We start from the raw sequence: 15,108 nt of genomic DNA, 5'->3' as shown, positions 1-15,108 counted from the left end.
GATCATCCCTAAAGCCAACACCTCATTTGGCCGCCTTTCATTCCAGTTCACTGCTGCCTGTGTCTGGAACGAATTGCAAAAATCGCTGAAGTTGGAGACTTTTATCACCCTCACCAACTTCAAACATCTGCTATCTGAGCAGCTAACCGATCGCTGCAGCTGTACATAGTCTATCGGTAAATAGCCCACCCAATTTTTACCTACCTCATCCCCATACTGTTTTTATTTATTTACTTTTCTGCTCTTTTGCACACCAATATCTCTACCTGTACATGACCATCTGATCATTTATCACTCCAGTGTTAATCTGCAAAATTGTAATTATTCGCCTACCTCCTCATGCCTTTTGCACACAATGTATATAGACTCTCTTTTTTTTCTACTGTGTTATTGACTTGTTAATTGTTTACTCCATGTGTAACTCTGTGTTGTCTGTTCATACTGCTATGCTTTATCTTGGCCAGGTCGCAGTTGCAAATGAGAACTTGTTCTCAACTAGCCTACCTGGTTAAATAAAGGTGAAATATTATTTTTTTTTAAAACAAGTGTTCAATAGATTCAGTTTCTAATTCACAAAAACTGCATTCACTGGTAACATCAGGTATATATTTAGAAATAAAGCTATTACACGGATAGAATCTATGGATAATCTTAAATGTGATCTCCTTTACTTTACTGGTCACCATAAATTTGTGTGGAGTGAGCCAAGCACGGTGCCAGTTTACATCAAACAATGAAGCCCAACAAAATATCACAGAGGGAATAGACTTCCTGTAGAAAATATCCCTTGATAAACGATTGTTGAATTTCGTATCAGGTCGACCAATGCCATTCACCTGGATATCGCTTACAATCGGACATATTCCAAAATATGCATTATTCTGAAGTAAAGTTTTTATCCCACTAGGTATAGCTTTAATAACAGTGTCATATTCCATGCTTGAAACCTCAAAGTTGTATCTTTCCATAAATTCTCTCCTTGTAAATAGATTCCCACTAATATGGACTAATTGGCTGACAAGGACAATGTTTTTCGAGAACCATTTATGGTTAAATAACATCTTGTTTCTATGTAATATCAACCCATTGTTCCATATAAAACATTTATGAGGTGAAAAGTTGTGTTTAAACAACAAAGCCCAGCACATTAAAGCCTGCTTGTGAAAAGCCGCCAGTTTCACAGGAAGTTTAACCACAATATATGGACATTGTATTCAAAATTAAGCACACAAAACTGAAAAATAAAATGAGGTATAATATTCCATCTAAGGAACAGCAAGTGAATTTGGGAATGTCAATAGATGAAAAAAAAATAGGATGCACGAGACAGCCCCTCAGCTTTGGATAAAAGCACCCTTCCTTGAAGACTTAAATCCCTCCCTAACCATGAGGAGAATTGTTTTTTGACAGATTCAGTTACAGGGTTCAAATTAAGATCATTCACAGCCTTAAGATTTTTGGTGATCTTTCCACCGACATACGTTGCAGTATCTTTTTCAGAGATGTTACAATCTGTTGGATTGACAGCTCCTTTCAAAACAAACATCTCACATTTGGAAAGATTTAATGCCAAACCTGAGATTTTGGAGAACTGCTTCACGATATCCAATGCTAATCTAGCTTCTGACACATTTTTCAAAAAAAGTGAGGTGTCATCAGCCAATTATCCGCCATGCCTTCAAATCGACTTTTATGAACGAATGAGCATAAAATTTGAGATACTAACAAAAATAAAAAAGGTAAAATTGGACAACCTTGTCGTATTCCTTTGTAAATGTTAAACTTTGAGGATGTTCCATGAAGAGTTTGATACAGCTATTGCCACCATTATACAGAGTTCTAATAGCATCGACAAAAAAGCTACCAAATTTCAAATGCTTAAGATCACAATACTCAACCAAGTCTAACCTCAGATTATTAGATATATGGCACCCTTTCATAAACCCTGATTGACATTCATCAATCAAATCATTCAAGCAAGACTTTAACCTTTTTGCAAAGATTAAGGCTTTCATTTTGTAGTCGTTATTTAGGAGTGTGATTGGACACCAATTATCAATATTTAAGAGATCCTTGTGTGGTTTAGATATAAGAGTAATAACCCTCTTGCTTCAGAGAGGCAGGTAGTTTTTCCTTCTTTATATCCTCCTTAAAGGTATCAAGTAAAAATGGTGCTATTTCTTCAAAGAAGGTTTTGTAAAATTCAGAGGTGAGTCCATCACAACCTGGAGATTTGTTATTTTTTAACTGAGCAACCCCGTACTGGATGTCCATGATGGATAAATCGTGACAACAAGACCGATTGAATTCTTTACTAAGAATTAACATTCTCTATAGAATCAAAGAGCTCCTTATAATCACTCAAATTGTTATCTAAGGAGTAAAGATTCTCATAAAACTTAGTGGTAAAGTCTGATAACAACTCTATCCTCAGTGGTAACCCCATTAATCTTACATTTCTGAAGTGTGTTGAGTTCCCTCGCTACCTCACATGTCCTTCTTAAAGCAAGCCATTTTCCATAAGTAATACAGGCTGAGCAGATTTTACATTTCAGCACTTCCCAATATTTCCCATATTCTGCATTAGATGTAGCTTAAATCCAGTAAAAATAAATTAGATTCTAAATCACATTTTTTAAATCATCATGCAATAACAATGAGTTATTTAATTTCCAATAACCACCAGAGTATTTCTTACTATTATTACTGCACATAGGACTTTATGATCCGTCAGGACTGCAGGCAGTATTTTTACCTCTACAGTGTTGGGCTCAAGACTAGAGGTTATCACCCACAAATCAATTCTTGATTGTAAAGAACGATCTCTATTACTCCATGTGTATTGTTTCACTCCAGGGTTTTTAACTCTCCATATGTCAATTAAGTCCAGGCTTTGGCAGAAATTCACCAACTTGTTCACACCAATGTTAGGCCTATGGGGCAATCTATCAGTCTCATTAGAATAAACCATGTTAATATCTCCACCAACTATAATCTGACTGGATGGATATTTTCTCAGAAGACTTTTAAGAATTTCTTCAATTTCCTCTGGAAGTAAGTTATTTGGAGGACTATAAGAGTATCCATATACTGTACATCACACAACACAAATAATCTGTCCATGTGGTTGATGACTGCTACTAGCCAATGTCCATTGGAGTCCATTTGAGTAAACAAAAATTTCCCTTTGAAATTGTGTGCTAAAATTGCAACCCCAGCTGAATGATTAGTCCCGTGGGCCAAAATTAACATTGCCCCACTGATTTTTCCAATAATTATAGTCCTCTTTGCATGAATGTGTTTCTTGAACGAATACAAGATCTGCGTTGCAGTCCTTACAAAACAAAACAAAAGCTTTTCTCTTCAACAGGTTTCGTATCCCCCTGGCATTGATTAGAAAGAAAAATCCTATGCAAATCTCAACTCTACCCTTACTATAAAAAGTTGCTTCATATATGTATTAAGAGAAGTCTTAACTTGTAAACAGTAACACCATAATTCAAAACTAGGACGCTCAGTTTGCACGAAAAAGGCTCTGATTCCCATGTAGTATCCACCCTTTCCTTGATTTTGGACCTGTTGTACAAGAGGCCACAATTTTGCCTTTGCTGCCTTATCTGCTGCAGTCAAGTCCTCACCGAATCTACATATTCTCTCTTTCAGAAAGGTGCTTTCCTTTGCTTTCTTCCAAAATGCATCTCTCGCTGTGCGAAAAGCAAACTGGATGATGATCGAGCGGCTGACGATGGTATCTTGTTTCTTCCCCTACGATGAGCGACATCCACAGCCATATCCATATATCCATCGGGGAAGTCCGGTGCCACACGGTTACAGATGTCTCTTTTACTAAGCGCTTCACATTCTCATCCTGGTCCTCTGGGACATCGTAAAGCCGTAGCCCCCACCTTCTCCAGTATCACTCTGCTTCCGATAAGCGCTCTTGCATGTCTGCGATGGTTTTCTCCTGTACAGTGCATTTCTCAGAAGTAGCCGTGTTTGCAAGTTTAAGCTCTTTGATACTCTTGTATGCATGATTCAGAGAGGTCAACTATTTTTTATGTTTTTGTGTATAATTTTCTCCAGACCATCGGCTCTTCCGTTTATCTTTGCAGAGACAGCATCAATTATGTTGACCTGTAGTTCGCGCAAAGACGATTCTTTCTGTGTCTTTTTGGGTGCAGGACAATTGAGTGGATTTTCAGAATCAACCGAATGTCCAGAATCCTCAATTTCTTCTCCCGAGGAGTCAGGTGGCGGTTTTTCTCCAATGTATGAGTGCTCAGCTAGCAACTGCCTTCACCTCCCTTTGCTCTTTTGCACATTTCTTTCTTCCATTTCTCAAAGTTTCAAATCAAATTAGGGGTCAACTAAGCGTTGTTCTCTATTGTGTTTACTATAAGCCAAGTTCCGTTATATTTAAGTAAGTTTGAGAGGGATACAAGTTAAGGTTACTCGGAGCAAGCTGAAATCTCATCTGTACTCGCTGCCATCTTCAGCACCCCGCTAGACTCACTTTAAGCCTACACATTCAACAGCAGACACTTTATGAGAGGCTCTTCTCTTCCCATGTGAAGCTAAGACCTTCCATGTACTGAACCACTCTTTAGGTGTGGCCTACCTCCTGTTTGTAGGTCACACCTCAAGAGTCATTCAGTACATGGAAGGCCTTAGCTGTGCATGGATGCCTTTGTAGTGACCTTTCCCATGGCACACCCAATGCACTCTCTGCCCCCAACACAGCACACACTGCCCTCTGCGATATAGAGCCATATAGGGCTGCATGTCTCTGGGGGGGCATGGCTGTGTGTCTGTGCCATGTGAGAATGCGTGATGCGGTGCCTTTTCTCAGTGGTGAGTGTGTGTTTGGAGCTAAACTTGCCCTGGGGGAAAGCTCTGTCAGTTCAGCTCAGAACACTGGGCTTCAGGCCAGGAGAAGCCTCTCTATCTGGGGGAGACACAGCCAGAGAGTTGGCGGGGTCGAGGATTCTTTCTGTAATGTCAGACAGACAGAGAGAGAGAGAGAGAGAGAGAGAGAGAGAGAGAGATAACCTTGCCAAGTCTTACAGTAAACATTATTGCCATTTTAAAACTGTCTGTGTGGTGGCCTGGGATCCGCTGAACCTGTTTGACATGTTATTGTGAAGTGGATTAGGAACACAATATAAAAGAAAGTGGGCATGCACAGCGGATAGTTAGAGCGAGCAGTACATGCACTTAGATACACACACAGCCTCCCCCGCACATTGACAGCATATGCACAAGGGAAGTGACTGCAAAATGAGGCCAGTCTAGCAGAGACGGTGTGGTGAGCCTGTGTGTGTGTGCGCTGCCTGTCAGGTGCAGCGATCTTCAGTGACGTGAAAGGTCCTGATGAACATGCTTAATTTATAGAATGATTAAGTCCAAATAATGAAATGTTTTATTCATCAGTAGATGGTGTGTAGTGAAGGAAGACACTGTGGGGGGGGGGGACTTCACCATCAAGAACTGGGTCAAGCCCATTGTCTCATGTAGTTTGAGGAGCACAGTGACAGGTCTTGGAGTACTTGGAGAAATAAAGCCATGCAGAGATACAACTGCTATATTAGAGATGCAATTTATATTCATACACAATATGACAGTCACGACTAGGGTAAAGCTTCTGTACATTGTGTGGGTAGGCTGAGAAATGGGCTGATCGGATGTGATTTGTCTATGGTGAAGTAAAGGTTGTATGTCCTAGAAATGCTATTTTGACGTCTGTCACTTTCGTGCATCTAGACCCAATGCCCTGTCAGAGTCAGTGGTTGTCTGACTAAGATGTGTTTTGAAGGACACAAGGGATTTGGGAAAAAAATAACTTGTTTTGATGTAATGGATCAGACAAATGATTTTGCAAAGACCTATATATATATAGTGAAAATAAATTAATCTAATAGTGAATTTTGCAAACATTTTCTTTATTTCAATGTTGCTGAAAATATTGAACCAGTCACAAATCCTCTAGCAAATCTAATATGGCAATGGAGAATTGAGAACATTTTGCTTGGTTCAATATTGTCAAACAAACATTGAACCCATCACAAATCCTTACAAATCTAATATCACAGAAGTTTAATATGCACACAAGTTTTGGCTACCACCCCTGAGTTTATGCCAGTGTTCCACTTTAAACCTTGTTAATTTACTGCGAGTGTTGTAACATTTCATCCCCCATCCTTAGAGGAGCCCCTCTGAAGTGCTCTCCCAGGGTACAAGGCTAGGTGACAGATCCCACATTGTTCATTGTTCTCCTCCCCTTTTAAAAAAGGCAACAAAAAAACTTCACAATGGTGTGGGTTGGCAGGAAAAAAATAGAATTACAAAGATCCCATTTTCAACCCCCTTTGATCTAGTGTGTTTAGATGTTGGTGTATGCGTAGAGGAGGTTTGTCATGGGAAAGAGAAGGAGGGAGTGGGGGAGTCCACGGTGATGTGAAACTGTCCTTCTGGGTTTGAAATTAAGAGAGAGGAGGAGAGAAGAGTGCATACACATCATGCAGGGAGAGTGGGCTGTTTATTTACCGTGCAGGCTACCCACCGCTCCCCATCGCTCACCCTCAGGCACTCAGCATCACCGTGGTCCCAAACTCCATCTTCAGCCAGCCAGGGAAAAGGCAGAAGTAAAAAGCCCCCCATAGCCCTCAGCCATTTTCTCTCCCCCATCTGGGTCCGAGAATGGGGAAACCATGCAATGCTTCTGCTTTGGCATCGAGGCAAACAAAGAGTCTACTAATGCCAGAGAAGTGCTTACTAAATCCTATCCAGCCTATCAATTGCATCTCTGCAGCCAGTTGATAGGCAGGTTATTCACCCTGCCTCCATCTCATTTCACATGCTTTTTTAACCTCCTCTGATCTTTCAGCCATAGGTTTTTTCTCTCGTTGCTGTTTTTGAAGAAATTATTTATGGCTGTAGCAAAAACAAGAGATGACAGCGAGGCAGAGAAACAAGTCTGGGAAAGAGAGAGAAAGTGATAAAAGGAGAGAAAGGGCGAGAGAAGGAGAGTGGGGGTATGGTCGCTGTGAGCAGATTGAGGGGGCGCGTGTTGTTGAGGTGTCCGGGTCCCTTGTGTCTTCCTGTTCCTGGCGTTCGCCGCCTGTCAGAGAAAACAGCCCAGCCATGGAGACAGCTGAGCTCCGGAGGCTGTGGGGGCGAGAGCAGCACTCCTGTTCCCGTTTCCGTACCCAGCCTCGGCCCGCATCCTAGAAGTGCCTCAGGGCTGTGGAGGGGACACAGCCATGCCTAGCGTAGGAGGGGGCCTAGTTAGCATTCAGGGAATATATCTCCCGCAGTAGCATGAGAATACAACATCTTGGCATTGACAGGCTTCTGTTAGCATAATTTATCATAAGTATCTGAGTACGAGAGAAGATCAATTACTCTTTCTGTCTCTCTCATGTCTCCTTTACAAAGAATGACTGCTAGTAATTTCACTACCCTTAGGATTTCCTATAAGCCTCCGCTTAGTCTACTCTTTGTAGGCCTCTGACCTCCCTAAATGCCCCCTGCCCCCGTACCCCCAGCACCCCATGCCCTTCCTGCCATCACAGCCTTGTTTACGAGCCCCTTTCCTGGAGGACAGGTTAATGGAGGCCCTGGCTCGGCTCAGGCCCGTCTGGTTTCTATTGACTCCCTAATAAGACATTTCATCTCCTGCCTTCTGGCCAGAGAAGCCTCTCCCCTTCCCCAAAAAACAGAGTTTTGTGTCTCTGTTTCAGCCCCACAGTTAATGGAGAGCCACAGCAGCTCTCTGCAATTCTGCACACAAGGTTACCCTGTAAATCAGCTGCTCAAGGACACCATAACAGCCCCCAAAACACTGGGTGACAGGCACTGTGATCTTTTTACTGGGGATGAATGAAAGGCAGGAACTGAGGGAATGGGGAATGGGCCTGGATCCTATTGCTCGGGGCTTAGGAGTTTTAAATCACCTTGATTTCTGTGCTCTAAAGGAGGCAGGCAAAGGCACACTCCCACCGGTCCCAGTGAGGCCAGAGACCTCCTATCCTGTAAACAATGTTCGCTACTCCCTCTGTCTCCCAGGGAGGAAAGGGAAGCAGCATGTCCTTGGGGCTTCAACTTTGACCCCTGCCTCATGAAATGTGGGCCCCAGGTCTATAGGTCTGGGTCTGGGGCATGGTTTTGTTTGAACAGGATGGAGTCTCCAATGGGTGTGTGTGTCTGTGTGCGTGCGTGTGACTGTATGTTTAAAGTGTCATGACTGAGAGGGGAAGTCAGGGTGAGAAGGTGAGGTGGATAAGGGTACGTGTGCACAGGGCAGATTGATGCTGATATAACTGACAGGAGGTTTACTTTGTAACAAATGAGACGTGATGATCAGTCAACAATGCACAATGCACTATGTAATACAGCTGCAATAATATCCATTCATATAAGAAGATTTATTGATTAAAATTGCTTTGTCAAATTGAATTGTGACATTTTGGTTTTTGTGAAGCGTTACTGGGGCATCTTGCTTTCAGGCAGACAATTGTGTTCGTCAATGGAGCATGGCTATAGAAGAGCTTCACTGATCCAGATTATATTACCTCCAAAACATCCTAAATTCATTTTTGTTCATTGATCATTTCGGTCAGTGGTAGTGATCACTTCTCAGTGACACAATGGTGTGTTTTGACGTTAATTACAATAACATGACAAAGTAGTGGATGACGAATCCACTAGAACAAACATCTGAGGCTTTGAGGGGAATCTCACTTTCAAACAGAGCCACATTCTGAAACTGGAAGAAATTCACTGGTGTTAACATTAAATAGAGAATATGATGTTTAATAGGGTTTCCATGAAGACGAATAAACACTGCAGAGTTAAAACACTTTGGACTGACTGCAGCTTTTTCATTTGGCACCACTAAATGTATCACCAATCCTTGTGAAGACAGCTTTAGTGCTAGAAAATATGCTTCCACACCATCTAAAAACCAAGATGTGTTTGTAAAAATAGTTGTGTTGGGTGTCACTGACTGTCTGGCATTCCCCTAATTGAGATCCATGTGTTCCTATGTTTCAAATGATGGAATAAAAGCCAGGCTGCCTCTCGTGTCTCTCGCCGTTGTCAAGCACCTCCAGCGTACGGACTGCTGCAAGTGACGTAACCTAGCAACCACGGGGAAGCTGTGAGAGAGGGAGCCCTAGAGAAAGCCAGAGAGAGAGAGGAATTCTCGCTTATTCATGCCTTTGTGTTTGGCCAGCTATTTTAAGCTGCAGAACATTTCTTCCTGCTTCTCCGGCACCCAAGGACTCATTTATTTTTAGATTTCTTATAATGCAGGGCTGCTTTTCATTCTAGTCTTTTCTCTGGGTGAACACTGCTTCCACAGAGCCAACCGCATAGGGCAATTGGCTTTGTGGGGAAAAGGAAGAAGGGAGGGGAGGAGGGAAGAGAGGGGGGAAGAAGGGAGGAGAGGTATAGGATGGAGGAGGGAGTGTTATCTGTTTATTTTGACTGAATGTGTGCTTTTTGTTTGAATTTTGATGTCTCATGTATGACGTCGTGTCTTTTTTTTGATATGATCATTTTCTGGCCATCTGGAGTAGTAGTACACAATGGCTGCCGGTTCTTGAATGTTTACATAGCACTGTCATTATTTTTTGCGTTTGTCTTATTCGTGTCTTTGTACTTGCTACGTGCAGATGTATAGATAGGCCCAAGCCTTGAAAATACAATTGATGTTCCCGATAACCAACCCAATTATTTCCCTCCCTTCCTTTCTTCCTTTTCTCTTTCCTAATCCCTGGTTTTGCATAGTCAAACCTGGAATACTTTACATGCGCACAATTCATTTCAATTGGGAGTGTTTACCGGCCCTGTCTGAAGGGTGGTTGGTCTGTCTCTGTCTGGCTGTGACAAGATATGGCTGGTGAATTTTGAAAATCGTATGAGGGCTTTGAGGCTTTTAAACACCCTAGTGTCAATGGGACCTTAACCCTTGTGTGGTGTTCAGGTCTGTGGGACCCATTTTCAATGTTTACTAAAAGAAAGATGATACAATGAATAATTTGTTCAACCTGAGACTCATTGGCCTTGTTTCATTCTCTGTGAAGATTGTGTAAAATAACACGTTTTCATTGAGTGCACACGGTGTACACCCCAAGCCTTCACTCTGTCTTCCTCCTCCCTGTGCCTGCTCTTTCAACACAGCACCAAGAACCTGTCTGTCTCCCTGCATGTCTCCCGCTTTTCTCGCACTCTTTACACTTTGTAGTGTGTGAAACTGCAAAATGTCTTGCTGGAATCTGCACAATGTTATTTTCTCTTCAATAACTGAGACACCAGACCAGCTCGGTAGCAGAGAGACAGGCTAGCTGCAATCAGGTCAGTGTGGGACAAGTGGGTGGACCACCTTCCCCTGTTTTACAACCCTGGGCCCAACATTACTGTTGATGAGCAGTTTATGCCATTTAGGGGCCGCTGCCCCTTCAGACAGTACATACCGTCTAAACCCTCAAAATATGGAATCAAGACCTGGACTGCGATGCTGCTTCATCATATGCGTGGAACTTGCAAGTCTATACGGGAAAGCCAGATGGAGGAGCCCCTGATAATGATTTTATTTAACCTCAATTTAACTAGTCAGGTCAGTTAAGAATAAATTATTATTTACAATGACTGCCTACCGCGGCCAAACCCAGACAATTGTGCGCCACCCTATGGGACTCCCAATCACAGCCGGATGTGATACAGCCTAGATTCAAACCAGAGACTGTAGTGACACCTCTTTCCCTGAGATGCAGTGCCTTAGACCGATGCGCCACTCAGGAGCCCACTTTGAAGACATGCCACACAAATTACTTATTTGAAAGTTGTGAATTTTGTGTGTTACACGATTTTCTTAACATCACATTTGGTGTGAATTACATGATTTCCTTAGACCGCTACATCACTCGAGAGAAGAACCAATGGGTGCGGGTTGTCCTGGACGTGACACAGGGACTCCGTGGCCGTAACATCACATGCAATAACTTTTTTACTTCGCACAAGCTGTGACAGGAACTCCTCAAGAGGAAGCTGACGATGGTAGGAACAGTGCGAAAAAACAAGCCAGCGCTCCCACCTCAGCTGTTGAATACACGGAACAGGCTTATTAATCCCTCTAAATTTGTGTTCACGGCCGATATGTCCCAAGTGTTCTACGTGCCAAAGTAAGGCAAAAATGTGGTACTCATTAGTACGCTGCATTTAGATGGGAGAATCTGTGGCCAGGAATATCAAAAAACATAAATCATAATGGATTACAATGCCACTAAGGAGGGGTGGACAATTTAGACAAGCTGGTGACTGGCTTCAGCTGCAAAAGAAGAACCCTACGCTGGCCAATGGTGATATTCTTCGACATCTTGACGTGCAACGCGTTTGTCATCTGGATGGCGTTGAACCCAGATTGGAACAGAGAGAAGCTCCAGAGGAGACGACTCTTCCTCGAGGAGCTGGGCAAGGCATTGGTAAGACCTCAAATCCAGAGGAGGCAATATCAAAAGGACACCAGCTTCTGCAGCCATCATGAGGACTCAGGAGGAGGATCCTGGTGCCCCATCCGTCCAACCCACAGAAACAACAACTCCAATCCCGGAAGTAAGTGTGAGTGATGTTGTTGCTTGTGTGTGTGTGTCTGACTCTCCTCCTTGGCCTGCTGTAACTATATTGAGTGAGTGAGTGAGTGAGTGAGTGAGTGAGTGAGTGAGTGAGTGAGTGAGTGAGTGAGTGAGATGTTAGTAAAATTCCTGAACTAAGTGTTTTTCCCATCCTCCTAGATTACAGCCGGTAGGAACAAGAAGAAGTGCTGCGTTGTGTGTGGACCCAAGAACGACTGGAAGACACAGTACACATGCATCAAGTGCAAGAAATATATTTGCAACACACACAGTAAAACTCTGTCCCTCAACTGGTGTGTAAACAGGCCTTAATTTGTGTTCAATGGGGCTCATTTCCATTTCCAGAAAATACTGTATGTAAAATGTGTCCTTCCAATTAGTTCATTCTAAAGAAAATAAACAATCAATAGTGATGAAAACCTTGTTTCATTTATATTTGTTCAAGATTAACATGATTTATTTCACCCATGTCTTGATTATAATACATTTGTGTTTACAAAAATCACATTATATTAAATAAAAATATGAATAGTGCTTTTATTGATACATGTGATCTAGCAGAGGTAAATGACAAATATTAACCATGTACAGTGGGGCAAAAAAGTATTTAGTCAGCCACCAATTGTGCAAGTTCTCCCACTTAAACAGATGAGAGAGGCCTGTAATTTTCATCATAGGTACACTTCAACTATGACAGACAAAATGAGGGAAAAAAATCCAGAAAATCAAATTGTAGGATTTTTTGCAAATTATGGTGGAAAATAAGTATTTGGTCAATAACAAAAGTTTATCTCAATACTTTGTTATATACCCTTTTTTGGCAATGACAGAGGTCAAACGTTTTCTGTAAGTCTTCACAAGGTTTTCACACACTGTTGCTGGTATTTTGGCCCATTTCTCCATGCAGATCTCCTCTAGAGCAGTGATGTTTTGGGGCTGTTGTTGGGCAACACGGACTTTCAACTCCCTCCAAAGATTTTCTATGGGGTTGAGATCTGGAGACTGGCTAGGCCACTTCAGGACCTTGAAATGCTTCTTACGAAGCCACTCCTTAGTTGCCCGGGCAGTGTGTATGGGATCATTGTCATGCTGAAAGACCCAGCCACGTTTCATCTTCAATGCCCTTGCTGATGGAAGGAGGTTTTCACTCAAAATCTCACGATACATGGCCCCATTCATTCTTTCCTTTACACGGATCAGTTGTCCTGGTCCCTTTGCAGAAAAACAGCCCCAAAGCATGATGTTTCCACCCCCATGCTTCACAGTAGATATGTGTAACAATACAGAGGCGGATGCAAGATGCAAGCAACGATGGTTTAATGAATACAGTTTACAGCAGCAACAGGACAGACAGACTGTACTCAGACGGAATCCGACCCAGGGACTAGGGCGTATCTTCCTATGATAGCGTGCTGAGAAATCCAGGGGAGTGTGTCCGGATGGGTAGGAGGAAGCACAGCAGATAATCCACACAAGGGCGGTGAGAGATGAGCACAGACACACGACCTCAGAGAAGTAACAACGATCTGACAACAAGAAACACTGGTTACAGAACATATAAAGGGAAGATAAGTGATTCCAGCTGGCACAGACAATCAGGCCGAGATTGGGAACCACGCCCACACAAACACGAGAGAGAGAGAGAGAGAGAGAGAGAGAGAGAGAGAGAGAGAGAGAGAGAGAGAGAGAGAGAGAGAGAGAGAGAGAGAGAGAGAGAGAGAGAGAGAGAGAGAGAGAGAGGATTCATGAACCGTGACAATATGGTGTTCTTTGGATGGTACTCAGCATTCTTTGTCCTCCAAACACGACGAGTTGAGTTTTTACCAAAAAGTTCTATTTTGGTTTCATCTGACCATAAGACATTCTCCCAATCTTCTTCTGGATCATCCAAATGCTCTCTAGCAAACTTCAGATGGGCCTGGACATGTACTAGCTTAAGCAGGGGGACACGTCTGGCACTGCAGGATTTGAGTCCCTGGCGGCGTAGTGTCCCTGGCGGCATAGTGTGTTACTGATGGTAGGCTTTGTTACTTTGGTCCCAGCTCTCTGCAGGTCATTCACTAGGTCCTCCCGTGTGGTTCTGAGATTTTTGCTCACCGTTCTTGTGATCATTTTGACCCCACTAGGGTGAGATCTTGCGTGGAGCCCCAGACCGAGGAAGATTATCCGTGGTCTTGTATGTCTTCCATTTCCTAATAATTGCTCCCACAGTTGATTTCTTCAAACTAAGCTGCTTGCCCCACTGTATGCTGTCTATATTGCTTGTAATTAATATAAGTCAACATCTAAGTATTAAGTATTTACATAAATTGTTATGGCTGTATTGTTTTAAAAACCCAATAATGTTGTGGGTCCATCAGACCCGCGAACATTGGGTGAATAACAAAAACATGAACACCACACAAAGGTTAAACGCCCTAGTGTCAATGTGACATTACTGTCATTGGATAAGAAAGGTCAGAGCCAAGCCACGGTGGCAGGGGGAATAAATAGGAGAGCGCACCACACTGCTCATAGATGGCTTGGCTCCAAATGAACTGCCAATCTCTTCCCCTCACGCTTCCCTGTTCATTCCTATTAAAGAGCATTATCAGCATCAAACCCCCACCAGCCACAGGCCAACGCTCTGTCTACACACACTCAAACCACTAAAATGTTTCATTTGGCTCCATACTCCTCATTCATCTGCCTACATCTCCCCTGTAACATTGCTGTAAATGAGAATGTGATCTCAGTCAACTTACCTGGTAAATTAAGGGTTACATTTTTAAAACTTTAAAAATCCAGAAATGTGGAATGTCACCCACCTTTTGTTTAGAAATGAAAGCACTTAATGTATCTAGTTTCCTGATATGAATGTGTCATAAGTATTTGGACAAATTCACTTATAATGTAAAACATTTTGTCAAAAGTTTAGTATTCAGTACCATGGTCCTAAACACAATGACTGCATCCAGCTTGTTGGATGCAATTGCAGTTTGTTGTGGTTCTGTTTCCAATTATATTATGTCCAATAGAAATTGATGGTAACTAAAGTATTGTGTCATTTTGGAGTCACTTTCATTGTAAATATGAATATAATATTTTTCTGAACACTTCTACATTAATGTGGATGCTAGCATCACTCATCACTATTAACGATACATTCATGACTATCCGTAATCTACAGAGGTCCATCCCTTAGATTTTGTTGGGGAACCAGTCCTCCCCTCCCTCCCCTCAGGCAGTAGAGCAGTTCTCTACCCTGGTGCCGGCTCACTAGCAGATTCCTTCATCGTCCAGTACTTCAGCTCAGCTAACATGACAGGCCAGGCAGATGATGATGATAAATTTAGAGAAGAAAAAGCAATTACTGAAGCAGTTAGGCACAGTGAGTACACTCTGCAGGCAGGCAGTCAGTGAGTCCAAACACACTGGGGTTGTGGATGCATCTATTACAGAGCAAAAAATGTAAACATGTAAAGTGTTGGTCCCA

The sequence above is a fragment of the Oncorhynchus tshawytscha genome, linkage group LG06, assembly GCF_018296145.1.
Source record: "Oncorhynchus tshawytscha isolate Ot180627B linkage group LG06, Otsh_v2.0, whole genome shotgun sequence".
Taxonomy (NCBI): Eukaryota; Metazoa; Chordata; class Actinopteri; order Salmoniformes; family Salmonidae; genus Oncorhynchus; species Oncorhynchus tshawytscha.
Note: the sequence above shows the minus strand (reverse complement) of the source record.